The sequence below is a fragment of the Macaca thibetana genome, chromosome 4 (genome assembly GCF_024542745.1).
Source record: "Macaca thibetana thibetana isolate TM-01 chromosome 4, ASM2454274v1, whole genome shotgun sequence".
Taxonomy (NCBI): domain Eukaryota; kingdom Metazoa; phylum Chordata; class Mammalia; order Primates; family Cercopithecidae; genus Macaca; species Macaca thibetana.
Genome location: NC_065581.1, coordinates 69055967 through 69072269, shown reverse-complemented (window position 1 = coordinate 69072269; position 16303 = coordinate 69055967). Strand labels below are relative to the sequence as shown.

The following is a 16303-nucleotide window of genomic DNA, read 5'->3' as shown; positions in this document are numbered from 1 at the left end:
ACCCAATTATTGCAGTCTCATAGCCCCTCCTTATTTTTATATCATAGATAATGAAACAAGTTAACAAGAGCAAAAAATAAAAACATATAGGTCTTCTGCAATAAACATGTCGAGGACAACACAATAGGTTTGTTTTGGTTATTATAAACTATCAATGTGATTATGATCATGAGAAATAGAATCACTTCAGAACAAGACTTTTTCATGAGGCAAGAATTATTTACCTACTAATTTTGGAACAATGTACTACTTTCTATAACATCTGTTCATTGTTCGTAATTGGTAAACTTACAATACTCTGTCCTTGACAAAGAGGGACATTTAAAGTTCTTAAATAAAAATTTGAAAGAATAAAAGTTCATATTGACCTACCAGATTCCTACTGGTTTTAAAAACAGATAAAATATTTATATTGTTCAGGATTTTTATAACTAGTTTACTGTTAATTTGAAACTTTGAAGATCTTATATAAACAAGAAGTATTTCAATTTCATAATGCTTTCACTTTACTATAAAATATTAGAAATTAAAATCAGTAGCAACTGTTTCATAAATATAAACGGATTTCTGTATTATTTAATGGTTCTTTGTATAATTTAAGGTTTTCAATAGCCCATGCCTTTTCTCTAATGTGTAGAGATTAGATGTGGAAAAGGGACTATACTCCAGGGAGTTCATATTAGGTATATTCAGGTAGAGCTAGCCTTCATATTAATATATAATTTCAGGTAAATATTTTAATTTTAAGGTTTTTAAAAGCATTACATGACTAAGCTCATTGTTATTATTTTAATGAAACCTATATTGAGATATAATTCACATATAATAAAGTTCATCTCTTTAAATTATAAAGTTTATTGGTTATTTCATGTTTTTAAACACAAAATCACCATCTTTACTTTAGGGTCAACACCTCTCATTCTATAATGGGCACTAATAACTAAAGCTAGAAATCTTTGATCTTTTTTTCCCCCTTCTTTTTAATCCTCTTTATGAAATATGTCAAAATCACTTTTTAGTCAACTTTTGAAATGTTCACTGGTCTGCTTCCTGTGGTTAGAAACATTATTTAATTCCTTCCACTATTCCTTTAATTTTTTTTCTCTATCAGGAATGCCTTCTCCCTTCTGTCTGCTATCCAAATCTCATTCATCTAAAATCCCATAAGATTGTACTCTATCATACAAATATGTGTTATATATATATATACATATATTTTATGCAAATATTAGAAATACAAATTTGATATCATACATTTTAAAAGATAATTCTCACACATCCTTATTGTGTTGCTGAAACACCAGGGGTTCAGTCTAGGTGCTGCTGCTCGCTGCACAGAAAGCCAGTGACTGAGACAATAGGTATTGCCAAGGAAGAAGGCTTTAATCTGGTGATGCAGCCAAGGAGATGGGAGCTCACTCCCAAATCCATCTCCCTGACCAACTAAAACTAGGAGTTTATATAGCAGGGAAGAAATGTAACAATGTGTAAGAGAACAGGAACTAGGGAAGGGCAAGGAAGCAATCATGATGAATAAGGGGTTGAGCATCTCATGGTCTGTATGTGGCAAACTAGTGAGTTTCAGTTTTTTGATACTTTTTTGAGAGGCCTAAAGGTCATTTCCTGAGGAAGGAACTCAGATAAAACAAATGTAAGGTTCAAGTTTTAAGACCATAAAAGTTAATTTAATCCTCAGGATGAGGATATTATAAATGTGATTTTTTGAATCAGTTGAAAAATCAGTAAAGGTCAAGTCAATGAAAATGGGCAATAGTATCTTCAGATTTTAAAAAAAGTATGTCAGTAAGAGACAGGTCATCGTGGTTTTGTAACTCACTCTGAAAACAAATCCACGTGACAGCATTCCAAATTTGTTATGCTGTGGCAGTTCCAACGGACTTAGTTTGCCCAAGTAACCCTTTGGATGACAGTATTCTTTTGAGTACACAAATTATGTTTTGTATTTTAATCACACCAATCTGCCACATATTATTCAAAAATTATTGTTTTATATGTTGTCTTCTAAAAATCAAAGATTGTAAGCTCCATGAGGTCAGAATTTTTGCCTAACATGTTCATGTTCTTCACAATGCATAACAGCTTTATTTCTAATGAAGTGGCTATTGTGGGATTTACTGACAGAAGTCCACACGATGTGTACAGTGCTTCATCATATAATTCAAGAATCAGAGAGATAGCCCACATATTTTAAACAACTTTAGATTTTGCTATGAGATTTACATAATGATTTCTCATTATAAGATCTAAAAGTCCCCGAGGAACAAAGCCAAAAACAATTTTATTTTAAAAAAAGAATAAAATGGTAAACTGCATTGTAGAATTGCTTTTGGGTACTGGAATATACAAGAAATGAATTAATGGAAAATACTGGAGTGATAAGTTTTATATTATGATCCCAAGAGATGTTATGATACAAGCAAAACTAATCAATGTAGATTATTCAGTTTAGTTGTTATTTTTACTTCAGGGGGATTCCTGAATCATTAAACTTAGTAATTTCTACAGCTACTATGGGTCTCTGATTATATTGCTCACCTAATGAAATAGTAAACAGATTACCATATTGAAAGTTCTCAAGAGGGAAAATGGCTAAAATATTCATCTTTTAAATTTCAAATGTTTAGTCAGGATTGTTAGCTAGGGTGGGCTTAATGAAGTTTCATCATGTACCTAAATTCAACTTACAGGGCATAAAGATTTTTTGTATTTTATTTTTAAAAATATAGCAATAGATATTTTTATGATATTTAAAAGTGAAGGTATGGTCACAAGATTTGAAGTAAGCATTTATAGAAACAACGCATCAGTTCTTGAAGTTTAAGGGAAGAGCTGACAATATAATTGTATAACTGGGTGTTTTCCTAATCTTCCTACGTTCGCACCCTGGTCTTTAAGGAAGTGAACTTCATACATCATTAATTCCTTTTCGAGGTGTCGTCACTTCATGGAACCCCTCCTACAGGATAGGGTTAACCTCCTACAGGATTGAATACCCCTCCCTTAATAAATCTTTTGGACCAGAAAGGAAATATCCTTAGAACTGCATAATAACTTTGTACAGGAAACTGACGCCATGAAATACTTTATCATCTGAATCTTCCTTAGAACTGCATAATAACTTTGGATGGGAAACTGATGCCATGAAATACTTTCTCATCTAAATCTTATCTTTTGAAGTCTAGTGGTTGGTTAAGTGGTGGGTTAGCTTCTGTGCATGTAAAAGTTGACGTGTGATTTTCAAGGTAGTAGGGTGAGGGTACTATGCAATTTGCAGAAACAGGACCAGTAATACGTTGCTAAGGGTGAGAAACAAATAATATGAAGCTTCTAGTGCTGGACTAGTAATATGTTGTTACATTTTGGAAACAAATAATATGAAGCTCATAGTGCAAGCAGAAAAAGTTAAGCTCTATAAAATCATTTTAGTCCAGTGGGACAATCATTTAAAAAGGTTGAGAAATGCAGGGCAAGCCATCTAGAAACAAGTTATTCAAACCTAGTAAAGGTTGCTTACTTTTTGGTCACACTGACCAACTCTACTCTTTTTAGTTTTTCACTCTCAAATGTGAAATGCTTGTACAAATAATCCATACATACATTTAATGTGTTAACAATTGAAAATTATTTTGAAAAGAAAACTCATATATGATACTCTTCACTCCTTTCTGCAATAAGGAATTATGCTGTTTTATTCTGAAAGAGGGATCTTTAAAGCACCCTTCTAAGGAAAGTACATTGCGGATGATGTGAATGAATAGAATCCCCATCAATGTGGAAGAAACTCATATGCTCTACCATTATCCTTTCTCTGGGGGTCTACACTAAAATCCATTTGCAGACCACATTGCCTGTGATAGGGTGTGAACTGAAAACCTAGACTTTCTAAGTCCCATCCCGTGGTTCAATCACTTGTAATTGATATTTATGTATAAAATAACACAGTGCAGCTACACATTTTAAATTACTTAAGCTAAACAGAATACACAAGTATTGCCCATGAATAAGGCATTTGAATTATTTACATGTTAATTTCAAGCTCAACCAAACCTTTTATTAAACTAATCTTATTCTTTACTCCTCCTCTCACTCACATAGACCAAAAATATAAAGAAATAATATATCTGAAGCCAAATCAACTCATATTGTATTCAAATGTTTGCCTTATATGAAGATATATTTTAAGCAGATATTTGACATCCATTATTTAACTCCTCCAGAGGATCTTATCATCCACTCATTGCACTTGGTGTCAAAGCAAATATCAGTGTACAGACTGACTCAGGTCTTTATGTTATCAACTGCTGCATGTCATCAATTTGGCATACAATATATGGTTTACATTATTTGGAACAAATTTTTGTTTCAAAAACTGTAGCTTGTAACCTATTGAGAGGTGACAACGTACTAGCAGCCCTCGCTGGCTCTCGGCACCTCCTCAGCCTCCGCATCCACTCTGGCCACGCTTGAGGACCCCTTCAGCCCACCATTGCACTGTGGGAGCCCCTCTCTGAGCTGGCCGAGGCCAGAGCCGACTCCCTCTGCTTGCAAGGAGGTGTGGAGGGAGAGGCGCAGGTAGGAACCGGGGCTGTGTGCAGCGCTGGCTGGCTCGGGTGAGTTCCAGGTGGGTGCGGGCTCAGCGGGCCCTGCACTCCAAGAAGGCCAGCCCCAGTGCCACCGGCCCAGGGCAGTGAGGGGCTTAGCACCTGGGCCAGCAGCTGCAGAGGGTGCAGAGGATGCGCGGGTCCCCCAGCACTGCCCGCCCACCCGGGTCGTGCTATAATTCGGGCCTCAGCCACCTCCCCGCAGGGCAGCACTTGGGACCTGCAGCCCGCCATGCCCGAGCCCGCGCCTGCCCCTTCCCCCAGCTGCCTCGCCCCCCCTGCCCCCATCCCCCCTCCCGCCCCCATCTCCCCCATCCCCCCCAACGTGGGCTCCCCCGCAGCCTGAGCTTCCCTGACGGTTGCTGTCCCCTGCTCCACGGCGCCAGGTCCCACTGACTGCCCAAGGGCTGAGTAGTGCAGGCATGCGGCAGGACTGGCGAGCAGCTCCGTCCATGGCCCCTGCACGGGATCCAGTAGGCAAAACCAGCTGGGCTCCTGAGTCGGTTGGGGACTTGGAGAACTTTTATGTCTAGCTAGAGGATTGTACATGCACCAGTGGGCACTCTGTATCTAGCTCTGGGGTTTGTGGATGCACCAGTCAGCACTCTGTATCCAGCTAACCTGGTGGGGACTTGGAGAACTTTCATGTCTAGCTAAAGGATTGTAAATGCACCAATCAGTGCTATGTGTCTAGCTCAAGTTTTAATAGTCAGCTTTAAGTATAATGAATGTCCTTTATGTTACAATCTCTAGGTAATTGTAAATACCATATCTCTTTCCCAACACTAATGTATTTAGCTGCCGTTCTTAGCCTGAACCACTGCTCTCTGTGCTTCCTTCTATCATACTAGTCACTAATACTGGATAAAATATACCCACTGCCCTTATGGAAGCTGCGAATGATGACTGTGGGAAGTGTTTTCAGGGAGGACAAGCCCAACTCATGTCATCAGGCAGACTGGAATCAAATCTTGGCTTTAGCAGCTTTAGCTTTAGCTTTGTGACCTTGGGAAATTCCTTAAACTCTTGGAACCTTGGTTTTCTCACCTTGAAAATGGAAACCAAAATATCTAGCAGGGTTGTAAGAATTGAAGATCATGTACACAGGGCTTCTAGCACAGAATAAGCCCTTGAGCATTATACACATTTTTATTAAAGACAAAATGTACATGAAAGACAACATTAAGGCTGGGTGCAGCGGCTCATGCCTATAATCCCAGCACTTTGGGAGGCTGAGGCAGGTGGATCATGAGGTCAGGAAATCGAGACATCCTGACTACCATGGTGAAATCCTGTCTCTACTAAAAATACAAAAAAAAAAAAAAAAAAAATTACCTAGGCCTCGTGGCAGGAGCCTCGTCCAGGCCTCGTCCGCAGCTACTTGGGAGGCTGAGGCAGGAGAATGGCATGAACCTGGGAGGCGGAGCTTGCAGTGAGGCGAGATCGTGCCACTGCACTTCAGCCTGGGCAACTGAGCAAGACTCTGTCTCAAAAAAAAAGCAAAACAAACAAACATTGAGACAAACTTCCTATTTTCGAGTTGCTCTTTTGAAGAAAAACAGACATTGGCAGGAGCTCACAGTAGAGGAATGGGGCCTGAGACTCTCCTGTCACTCTGATTCCAGGTCATTAGCGCTTGTGAATAGCTAAGCAGCTGAGCTGCTCCAGAAAACCTATGCAAAACAATCCTGGTTTTAACTATGTAATCAACCTGACAGGGCCACGGCTGAAATAAATATGAATGCTATGGCCAGGTGGCCTTGGGGATTGTGGAGTGCAATTAACCTGCCCACTCCCATTCCCAGAACTCTTCTCAGAGAGGTAGTTTTCTTGTCACTGGTTGAGTTTGATTCTGGCTATTAATTCCGAGCAGCATTTGTGCTTTCTTAGTGTGGTCCTGATCGGTACCACTTTCAGAGATCAGAGGAAACTAAATGAAGACTGTCTGAAGCATCAATTCCCCTTCCAAACCTTTCAGAAATTTCAAAAGATGTTAGTGAGCAGCGTAGTGCAGGAGAAGGAGAGTTGGCCCTTTATTCCCATTTTCATAGGAATGTAATGATCAGACCCACCCATTTCTGAATGTAATGAGGATGCAATCCTCAGTCTAAGTAGAAAAACCTGGGTAGAGGGCAAATGGGGAATTTTATCCCTAGCAGTGCAATGTGACAGCTTTGGGTAGAAGGTACGGAACCACTACCTAACTGGCTTCCAATTCACATTCATTTGGTACTGTTTCTTCTTTCTGTTTCTAAAGTCAGGAAAATCAGAAAAATACTTCCCTCCATAGCTGCAGCTGGCATTTTTGCAGTGATCATTAGAAGAACATGTTGGCAGTGGAAAACAGCTTTAGCATTTGGAGAACAGTCAATTGTGCCAAAAGCAAGTAGGAATAGAAATAGTAACACCAATATTGTTATTACCATACCAGAAGTCAGCTAGCTATCCTGTGCCTACAGCTTTCGTAAGTCATGTCTAATACCCTTGTCTCACCTGACCTTCATCTCACATTGTGTATGTGAGATGGGAGAGCAGCAGAAAGTGGGTTGAGAGGGGGAAAAAAACTGTCACTGAGTTTGAGTAGCCAGCTTAACTTTGCAGCCCATGACTATCCATTAGCAAAGGATTTACCTCTTTTAATTGCAATAAAAATTTGAAAAGTAAACCCATTTTAGTGGAAGATTAGTTAGTAGAAAATTTCCGGAAAGCAATTTAGATAATTTGACCATATTTACCAATAGCCTTTTCAAAAATGTCATATTTCATCCAGAATGCCATTTTTAAGACTATACACTAAAGAAATAGTTTTAAATGCACACAAAGATTTTAAAATACAAAAATGTATATGACAGATATTTATAATAAAAAAGAAATAGGCTGGGCGCGGTGGCTCACGCCTGTAATCCCAGCACTTTGGGAGGCCAAGGCGGGCAGATCACGACGAGGTCAGGAGATCGAGACCATGGTGAAACCCCGTCTCTACTAAAAATTAGCTGGGCATGGTGGTGCACGCCTGTAGTCCCAGCTACTCGGGAGGCTGAGGCAGGAGAATGGCGTGAACCCGGGAGGTGGAGCTTGCAGTGAGCCGAGATCGCGCCACTGCACTCCAGCCTGGGCGACAGAGTGAGACTCCTTCTCAAAACAAAACAAAACACCCCACAAAATTGAATAAACATCCATAAAGTGTTACATACTCATTAATTCATATTGAATATATTCAGTTCTTAAAGGGGTTTTATAGAACTTTAAATGACATGAGAAAAATACTTATTGTTTTAATTTTCTCTTTTTCTCATTAGAAGGAAAAGAGCCACTCAAGTTATCTCAAGTAAGGGGGAATTTTTTCATAAGGATACACATGAAGTGAAACTAACAAGGATTTAAAAAGCCATGAGGAGTTGGGAGAGATGCTGCTAATGTGTCCACTCAGCGTCTCTTTTTCTCCCAAAGCCATCCCATTAATTCCGTTTTTGCCAATAGGAAAGCTAACACACATGCCCACGTTTCCAGATATGGCTGTTTGTCATTGCCTTTCAGCTTGGGTAAGTAAAGAGTAGTTTCCCTCTGAAAGGCCTGTGGGAACTAGGCACATTGATGGTGACGTTAAATAAAGCAGGAATCAAAACTACATTTATGGTATCACCATTCACTCACTCAACACGTATGCACTGAACACTTGCCATAAGGTGGCAACACTGGCACACACGGTCCTTGCTCTCACACCTCTTCTAGCTTAGAGAATAAAGGCAATTTAAATCCATGTTCGTGGTGCTACAATACACATGTGTACATGATAGGAGAGCATCCTGAAAGAGATCCCAACTCAAACTTGGAGAAACATCAGAAAAGCGTGTCCAGTTAATTTTTCTCCAGCAAGTAGTTTAGTGTGGCTATTTGAAGTTGTGTGTTTTTAAGGGGTTATAACTTAATTTGTTAGGGGGTATGAAAAATTTTGTAAGCCAGAGTAAAAACTATTCGTCTTCTGAGTGGCAATGGAGAATTATGGTAAGTTTGTGCAGGGGAGAGAGTTGATCAAATTTGCGTTACAAAAACCTGTAAATTCAGTGTAGGTAATGTATTGGCTGATGGGCAGCCTGGAGTCGGAGAGTCCAGTGGGAGACTTTATTAGTAATAGCAGCAAAGTTGAAGGGACCCATACTAGAGCTAGTACAAGTAGAGGGGGAACAAACTACATGAACTTGAAAGATGTATAGAATCAACTGAACTTGGAGAATGATCATTTGTGTGGGTTGAGTGAGGGAAAGGAGTCAAGGATAAAGCCCAGTTTTATAGCTTAGTGTAATTAACTGAGATTGAAAACAAAGAAGTAAGTGAGGGAAAGATAATGAGTTCAATTTTAAATACATTGAGTTTATAGTGAGAATGAGACATCTAGGGGTGATGCCCAGGAGGAAATTCGATCTATGCATCTGAAGTGCAGAAAGGGGTAAGAACTCCTGGAGACTGAGTTTGATATGTCATATGCGTATGGGCCATATTTCAAATAATGAATATGCATAAGAGAGTCTGAGAAATAAATTAAAATTTTTAATTATAATCTTTATAATTAAAAAATGAGAAAAAAAAGAGCCGATGGCAAGGCACAAACATACCTGAAGGACACAAAAAGAAAGGAAGAGAAACTTATGCAGGAAGGGGATGGAAATAGCCTTCAAAGAGGGAGGGAAATAATCCAGTGTGCAGCACTGTCACAGAAGTCAACAAGAGAGAGCGTCGGGAAACAAGAATGACTTGGTGATAAGAAATCAATTCATAAAATATATATTAATAAGTCAAAGGAGAAAAAATATCATATCAACAGATGAGAAAAAGTCACTGGTAGAATCTAATGAATATTTTAATGGCAAGTGCTCCTTTAACATAATAATACATATGTATATATGCATGTGTGTTTATATATGTGTATATATGCAGGTGTTGTGTGTTTTGGGAGTCTCCAAGACCACTCTAGTTTTGGTAGTTTACTAGGAGAATTCACAGGACTTGGCATATAGTTGTATATACTCACAGCTATGATTTATTATGGTGAAAGGATAGAAAATGAAACTAGCAAAGGAAAAAAGGGCACGGGGTGAAATCCAGCATCCTCTCCCAGTGGAGTCAGACAGAATGAGCTTAATTCCTCTAGCAATGAGTTATAACAACACAAGTGAAATGTCTACTAGGGATGTTCATTAGAAGCTCAGTGCCCCAGTATTTTACTGGGAGCTGATCACGCAGACACTATCTGCCTAGCATTTTCTAAAACTTCAGAAGGAAAGATGTTCAGCATAAACCATATTGTTTGCACAGTTTAGACATAGTAAGCTATTCTTAACAGGAAATGGTAGGAATCCTACCATGATCCAAATGCCACCCAAGGGGTAACCTTGCAAGTAAGTCTTTCTACAGATGGCAGTCTCAGCCTTGCCATGTTACCTCTTCTCTCTCTCTCTGTGTGTGTGTGTGTGTGTATGTGTCTCCGTGTGTGTGTGTGTGAGAGAGAGAGAGAGAGAATGATGGTTGGATACACATTAGAAAATCAGGAGAGATGCATGCTTTTTCTATTATTACTGAATATTGTTCTAAAAGTATTAAACAATATAATTAAATAAGAAGGAAGAAACCAGATAGAATAAATATTGTAAAGTAGGAAATGTTACTTAAGAATAATACAATTTTCTATTTGAAAATTATAGAAAATCAGTTCTAGCTTTGCACAGTGGTAGTATCATAGCCACTGAGGTCTGAGATGCAATCATTGCTCACTGAAAACTTTCCCCCAAAACTCTGTCATGATGACTTGCAATGTAGTTGACACTGGTAATTTTTCACAGTCTCTAAGGAGACTGATTTTTTTAAAAAGAAGAAAATCAGTTCTAGAAAGTATCAAGATAACAAAATGATTTGGAAATTTTAAAAATATAACAAAAATCAGAATATGTAATAAAAATCAGAAAAGATAAATGATCTAAGAATGCACTTTGAGGAAAGTGCAGGAAGTCAATTCAGTGTGTGTGAATAGGTCCAACCATATCAGGAAGAAGTGAGAAACCAGTTAGTTCTCACTTCTGAGAGTAAGGTAATAGAGAATGAATAATGAGGCTGAAGAGTTAAAATCAGGGCATAACATGCAGGGCTTTGATTGGGATTTTAAAAATTCCATTCTTAAAGCAATAAAAAATTTCTGAAGAGTTTTGAAAACTTTAAAATACAATAACATTTGCACTCTGAAAGCATCATTCTAGCTGCAAATATGGAAATAGTTTTGAGGTGAGCCAGATATATAAGCTTTGGATGGAGATTTACAAGAATAATATCTACAACAGAATGAAATCTATACAGTAGATTCTAATAGTTTAGGGTGATGGTAGCAAAGATGAAAGAAAACTAGAATAATCTAGTGATATTTAGGAAATACAACTGATAGCACTCTATAATTAATGGAATGTGAGGATGAGAGTGAGTGAGGAGCTTCAATGATTTCCAGGTTTCTGAATTGCACACCTGTACAGATGAGAGCATCATTTTTGTGAGATAAAAGACACTGAGGACATAACTCAAAAAGATTTTCATAACCTAAAACCTTTTTTCCTCAAAACTATTATTTTAACATGTGTTTCAACAGATATTTGAAACCCAGAAAACAGAGGAAGGATTTTTTAAATTCTTTTATTCTCTGAAGACATGGGCTCATATCATCTGAAGGAGGATGGCCAAAGGGCAATTACCATAAGTTAGGAGAATATTTTTAAGTGTACCAAAATAGTATCATGTCAAATATAAAGTTTTTATCTAATGAAATTATAAGCAGAAACCTAATTGCACCCTTCTCTGGAATTTGTATTTCTGATAAAAAATAATAATAATAAAAAGTCATCTTGGAAAAAATAAAGTTGTTTCTTTTACTTAAAGTAAAAAACTGAAAGGAGTAGGAAATGTCAAACAGTAATCAAATGCAGAGGTCAAGCAAGGTACAGGTTAGAAAGTGTCCACCACATTTAGGAGAAGGGAGGTAATCGGTGACCCTGCAGAGTTAAGATTCAGGGGTCTGAAGAGCATCCAGACAGCAACAGCTTGTGAAGTGACACAAGATGAAGTGGAGACTTAAATATTTTGACAATTTGGCTAGCAAGTGAAGTAGGAGCTAGATGGTAGCCAAAGAAGAAAACAAAGTCTGGAAATAATGCTGTTATTGTTTAATTTTAATAAAAGACATATGCATGTTTCATTGCTAATGAAGAAGTTTTGAGATATTAGAAATTAAAATTTTAAAAATATTAAATAATTTTAAAATAATGTAATGAAATATACCAAGATAAAATATATTTTTTATGCCTGGATTTGGGAATCTGGAACAATTTTAAAACTTTTATTAGAATTATAGGAATTTTAAAAATTTAGTAAAAAAAAAAAAAAAAAAGATTTTATATTGAGAAAAATAAGGACAATCAGCCTCATTTTACAACAGAAAAAAAAAAAAAAAAAAAAAAAAAAGAATGCTGGTCTCCAGGATTCTATCCTCTGCATATGAGCTGAGGGGCCGGAATCTAAGCGATTTGTACAATGCTCTGTCCTGGCTGCTCCTTTCCACCCAGGAGCAAGATCACTATAAAAATTTCATTCTACATGATGCTGGAGAGCTAAAAGTTTGTAAAATAATGTTTAAATGGAATATAAATGTTAAAAAATTATAATGAAGATTTCCAGGTTATCCTATATAAAGGTAGTAGACACATTTCACTTTATACCTCTCACCTATTAACACCTAAACACCCAGGACAAAATGTGTAAAACAAACATAAGCAGATTCTGCAATGTGAAGAAAAGAAGACATCTTTCTTAGAGACGTTATACTCAAGGAATAACCTGGCAGGATGTTTTCTGCCTCCTAAATATCCTAGCCTGGACACTGGAAAATTTCACAAGCTAGAAAGAAGGGTAAGTGCACACCCCCAAAAAGCAAAACAAAACAAACAAAAACCAACCAACAAAACAAAACAAAATAAGCCTATTTTCTGTAGCCAAAGGACCTGGAAGGGGGTGCCTATGCAGGGCATAACTTTTTGGGTGACACCAGAAACACTCCAGAGGAAAAAATGTGCCCTCCCCCACCCTGTCATTTGCAGCAGCTGATACCAGGACTATGTCAGCAGACGTTACCACCACAACCCAGTAGCAACTACATAGTGCTCCCTCTTGGATGGTAGGTGTCTGTGGAGGCTTTGTGTGTGAGAGGGGCCTGACTGCCACCCCAGCCTGGTATTAATGAGTAACATGATCTAAATACAATAAAAAGTAACTTGTCATGCCAAGAACCAGAACAATGTCAAGTTTAATGAGAGAAACCAATCAACAGACACAACATCTACAAAGCACAGATATTGGAATGATGTGACCAGATTTTAAAGCATCTATAATTTTTAAAAAATACCTCAAAGAGCAACTATGAACCCTCTTGAAATGAAATCAGGGATATCCATGCAGGTTGGACTTGAAGAAAAATTAATCCAGATAGAAACAAAACAGTTAGGGGAGCCCAATACCTTGCCTTATGTTTCCGTTGCAGGAATGTGCTATCTGTTAAGCAGCACAGAAGCTTGAGGAGGAGATGCCAAGCACAAAGCAGTGTCTAGTTGTCTGGAAAGATGAGCAGAGATCTTGGAAAAATCATACAGACAGAAAAAAAAAAAATGGAGTCTAGAGCTCTCTGAGGAGAAGGGTCCCTGATCAACATCTAAGATTTCCAGGCAAACGTCAGAAAGAACAGTATCATAGGAGTGAAAATAAGTTGGAAATAGAGTAGATCTCACAAAACTGAATTAATTCCAGTCCAGCTTCCTGTATTTTAACTGCCTGTGAGAAAGTGAAATAAATTCTCTCTGGAAGAGTAAAACAGCAGCCAATGCCTCCAAATATCTCTAATATTTTTTATTATTCAATCTTCTATAACACACAGGAATGTCAAGAAATAAGACAGGATTAGCAAACCCAAGAGAAAAAAGGTCAGTAAAAATACGTGGTGATCTATTTTTCATCAATATTAGGTGATTAAGATACTGAAGTCGTCAGAGAGGACTTTAAAATAACTAATTCGATTCTCAGGAAAATAAATGAAAAGATGGAAAATTTCACCACAATATTGGACTCTACTAAAAAGTCAAATCAAATCTATAAAAATTTATTAAAATGAAAACAAATGCAAAGGCAACAACTAATTTTTAGAAACAAAATTACAGAGTTATTGCAGCAGAAGAAAAGGATACCAAACTGCAAGACCAGTCAATAGAAAATGTCGAGATTAGACCAAAGTAAAAAATATTTAAAAATTTTAAAAACCAACTTGAGAAAAAAGTGACACATAGTGAAAAGTTCTAGTATATGTGCAATTGTAGTCCCAGAAGTACAGGCGATAGAGAATTATGACAGCAGTAATATATAAAGAGAAAATGACAAAACATTTTCCAAAATGATGAAAGACATTATGCTACAAATTCAGAAATCTACAAATCTGTAGAAGAATAAATTTAAACTGAAAGAAAATCACACAGAGGTGCCTCATAGTTGAACTTCTGAAAGTCAAAAACAAAACAAAATAATAGCATTTAAAGCAGTCAAAGGAAAATGGAATATTACCTTCAAATGAACAATGATACTGCTAAAAACCAACTTCTCAGGGGAAATTATATAAAACAGAAGAAAAGAAAATTATATTATTAAAGAGACTGAAGAAAATAACTTTGAAATTCTATATCATTAAAAACATTTTTTTAACTTGTATAATTTTATGGGCTACAAGTGTCGTTTTGTTACATGGATAGATTGTGTAGTTAGTGGTTAACTCAAAGCTCTTAGGGTATCCCTCACTTGAATAATGTACATTGTACCCATTAAGTAGTTTCTCATCATACACCCTCCTCCCACACCTTGCAACCTTCAGAGTATCCATTGTCTATCATTCCACACTCTTGCATCCATGTGTACACATTGTTTAGCTCCCACTTACAAGTGAGAATATGCAGTGTTTGTCTTTCTGTGTCTGAGTTGTTTCACTTAAGATAATGACTCCAGTTCCATCCATATTGCTGCAAAAGAAATGATTTCATTTTTTATGGTTTCATTGTATCCCATTGCATATATATATCACGTTTTTCTTCTCTAGTCATCCACTGATGGACACTTAGGTTGATTCCATATCTTTGCTATGGTGAATAGCGCCATTATAAACATATAAGTGCAGGTGTCCTTGTGATATAATGATTTATTTCCCTTAGGGAGAGATACCCAATAGTGGGATTGCTGGATCAAATGGTAGTTCTATGTTTACTTCTTTGAGAAATCTCCATACTGTTTTCCATAGAGGTTGTACTAATTTACATTCCTATCTACAGTGTATTAGCCTTTCTTTTCTCCACATCGTCTCCAGCATCTGTTATTTTTTTACTTTTTAGTAATAGAAAATCTGACTGATGTAAAATAGTATCTTGTTGTGGTTTTAATTTGTATTTCTCTGATTATTAGTGATGTTCAGCATTCTTCATATGCTCATTGGTCATTTATATGTCTCCTTTTGAAAAATGTTTATTCATGTCCTTTCCCTATTTTTTGGTTTGTTTGTTTGTTTGTTTGAGACAGAGTCTCACTCTGTCGCCCAGACTGGAGTGCAGTGGTGTGATCTCCGCTTACTGCAAACTCCTCCTCCCAGGTTCACGCCATTCTCCTGCCTCAGCCTCTATAGTAGCTGGGACTACAGATGCCTGCCACCACGCTCGGCTAATTTTTTTGTATTTTTAGTAGACATGGGGTTTCACCGTGTTAGCCAGGATGGTCTCAATCTCCTGACCTCGTGATCTGCCCGCCTCTGCCTCCCAAAGTTCTGGGATTACAGGCATGAGCCACCATGCCTGGCCTCCTTTTTCTATTTTTAATGGATTTTTTAATGGATTTTTTTCAGTTGTTTGAATCCTTTGTAAATTCTGGATATTAGCCCCCTGTTGGGTGCAGGTTTGCTATTTCTCTGTGTGTGTGTCTCTCAAGATAATGGCACCTTGATCTTGGACTTCCCAGCCTCCAGAACTATGAGAAATAAATTTCTATTTATTTTACATTCCCTATAGCAACACAAAATAGACTAAGAAAAAAAAATGGTATAGAAAAGAGAGGCTGGTGTTATTCATCAAGACAATGGGAGAATAAGCCAGGAAGCATTTCAGAGATCTTTGGGGCTGCACTTCTGATCACAGGCCCAGAGCAAGGACTTGGGGCAAGGTTTTCAGAGAGGCACCCTGGAGGCCTCAGCATTTGTTGCCCTGTGCCACCTCATGTCTCATCTCTGCTCCCTACATTCTGGCACAGCACCCCCTCAGCCACCCCAGCCATGGCTTAAGTGGGCCTAAGTGCAGCTTGGACTGCTATTCTGGAGAGTGCAAGCAATAAACCTTGGCAGCATCCACATAGTGCTAATTCTACAGGCCCTCAGAGTGTGTGGACCATGGCAGCCACCTGGATTTTAAAGGATGCATCAGGCAGCCTGGGGGCTTAGGCAAATCCTGCTACAGGAGTGGTGCCACCACAGAGTTCCCACTAGGGCAATGCCCAGCAGAGCTGTAAGGTTGAAACCACTTCAGAGTCCCCACTAGGCTTAGTAAAGTGGTGGGGATGGGACTACCCCTGAAACCACA

General features: G+C 37.9%; 1 protein-coding gene and 1 non-coding gene across 2 annotated transcripts in view; one reads left to right on the top strand and one right to left on the bottom strand.

Moving 5' to 3' along the window:
• Positions 1–16303, bottom strand: part of RIMS1 (regulating synaptic membrane exocytosis 1) — a 914410-nt gene that overhangs the window by 715370 nt on the left and 182737 nt on the right. The gene's annotated exons all lie outside the window — the stretch shown is intronic.
• Positions 10334–10471, top strand: LOC126953950 (U4 spliceosomal RNA). The gene has a single exon (XR_007725420.1). It is a non-coding gene; the product is annotated as a U4 spliceosomal RNA (small nuclear RNA).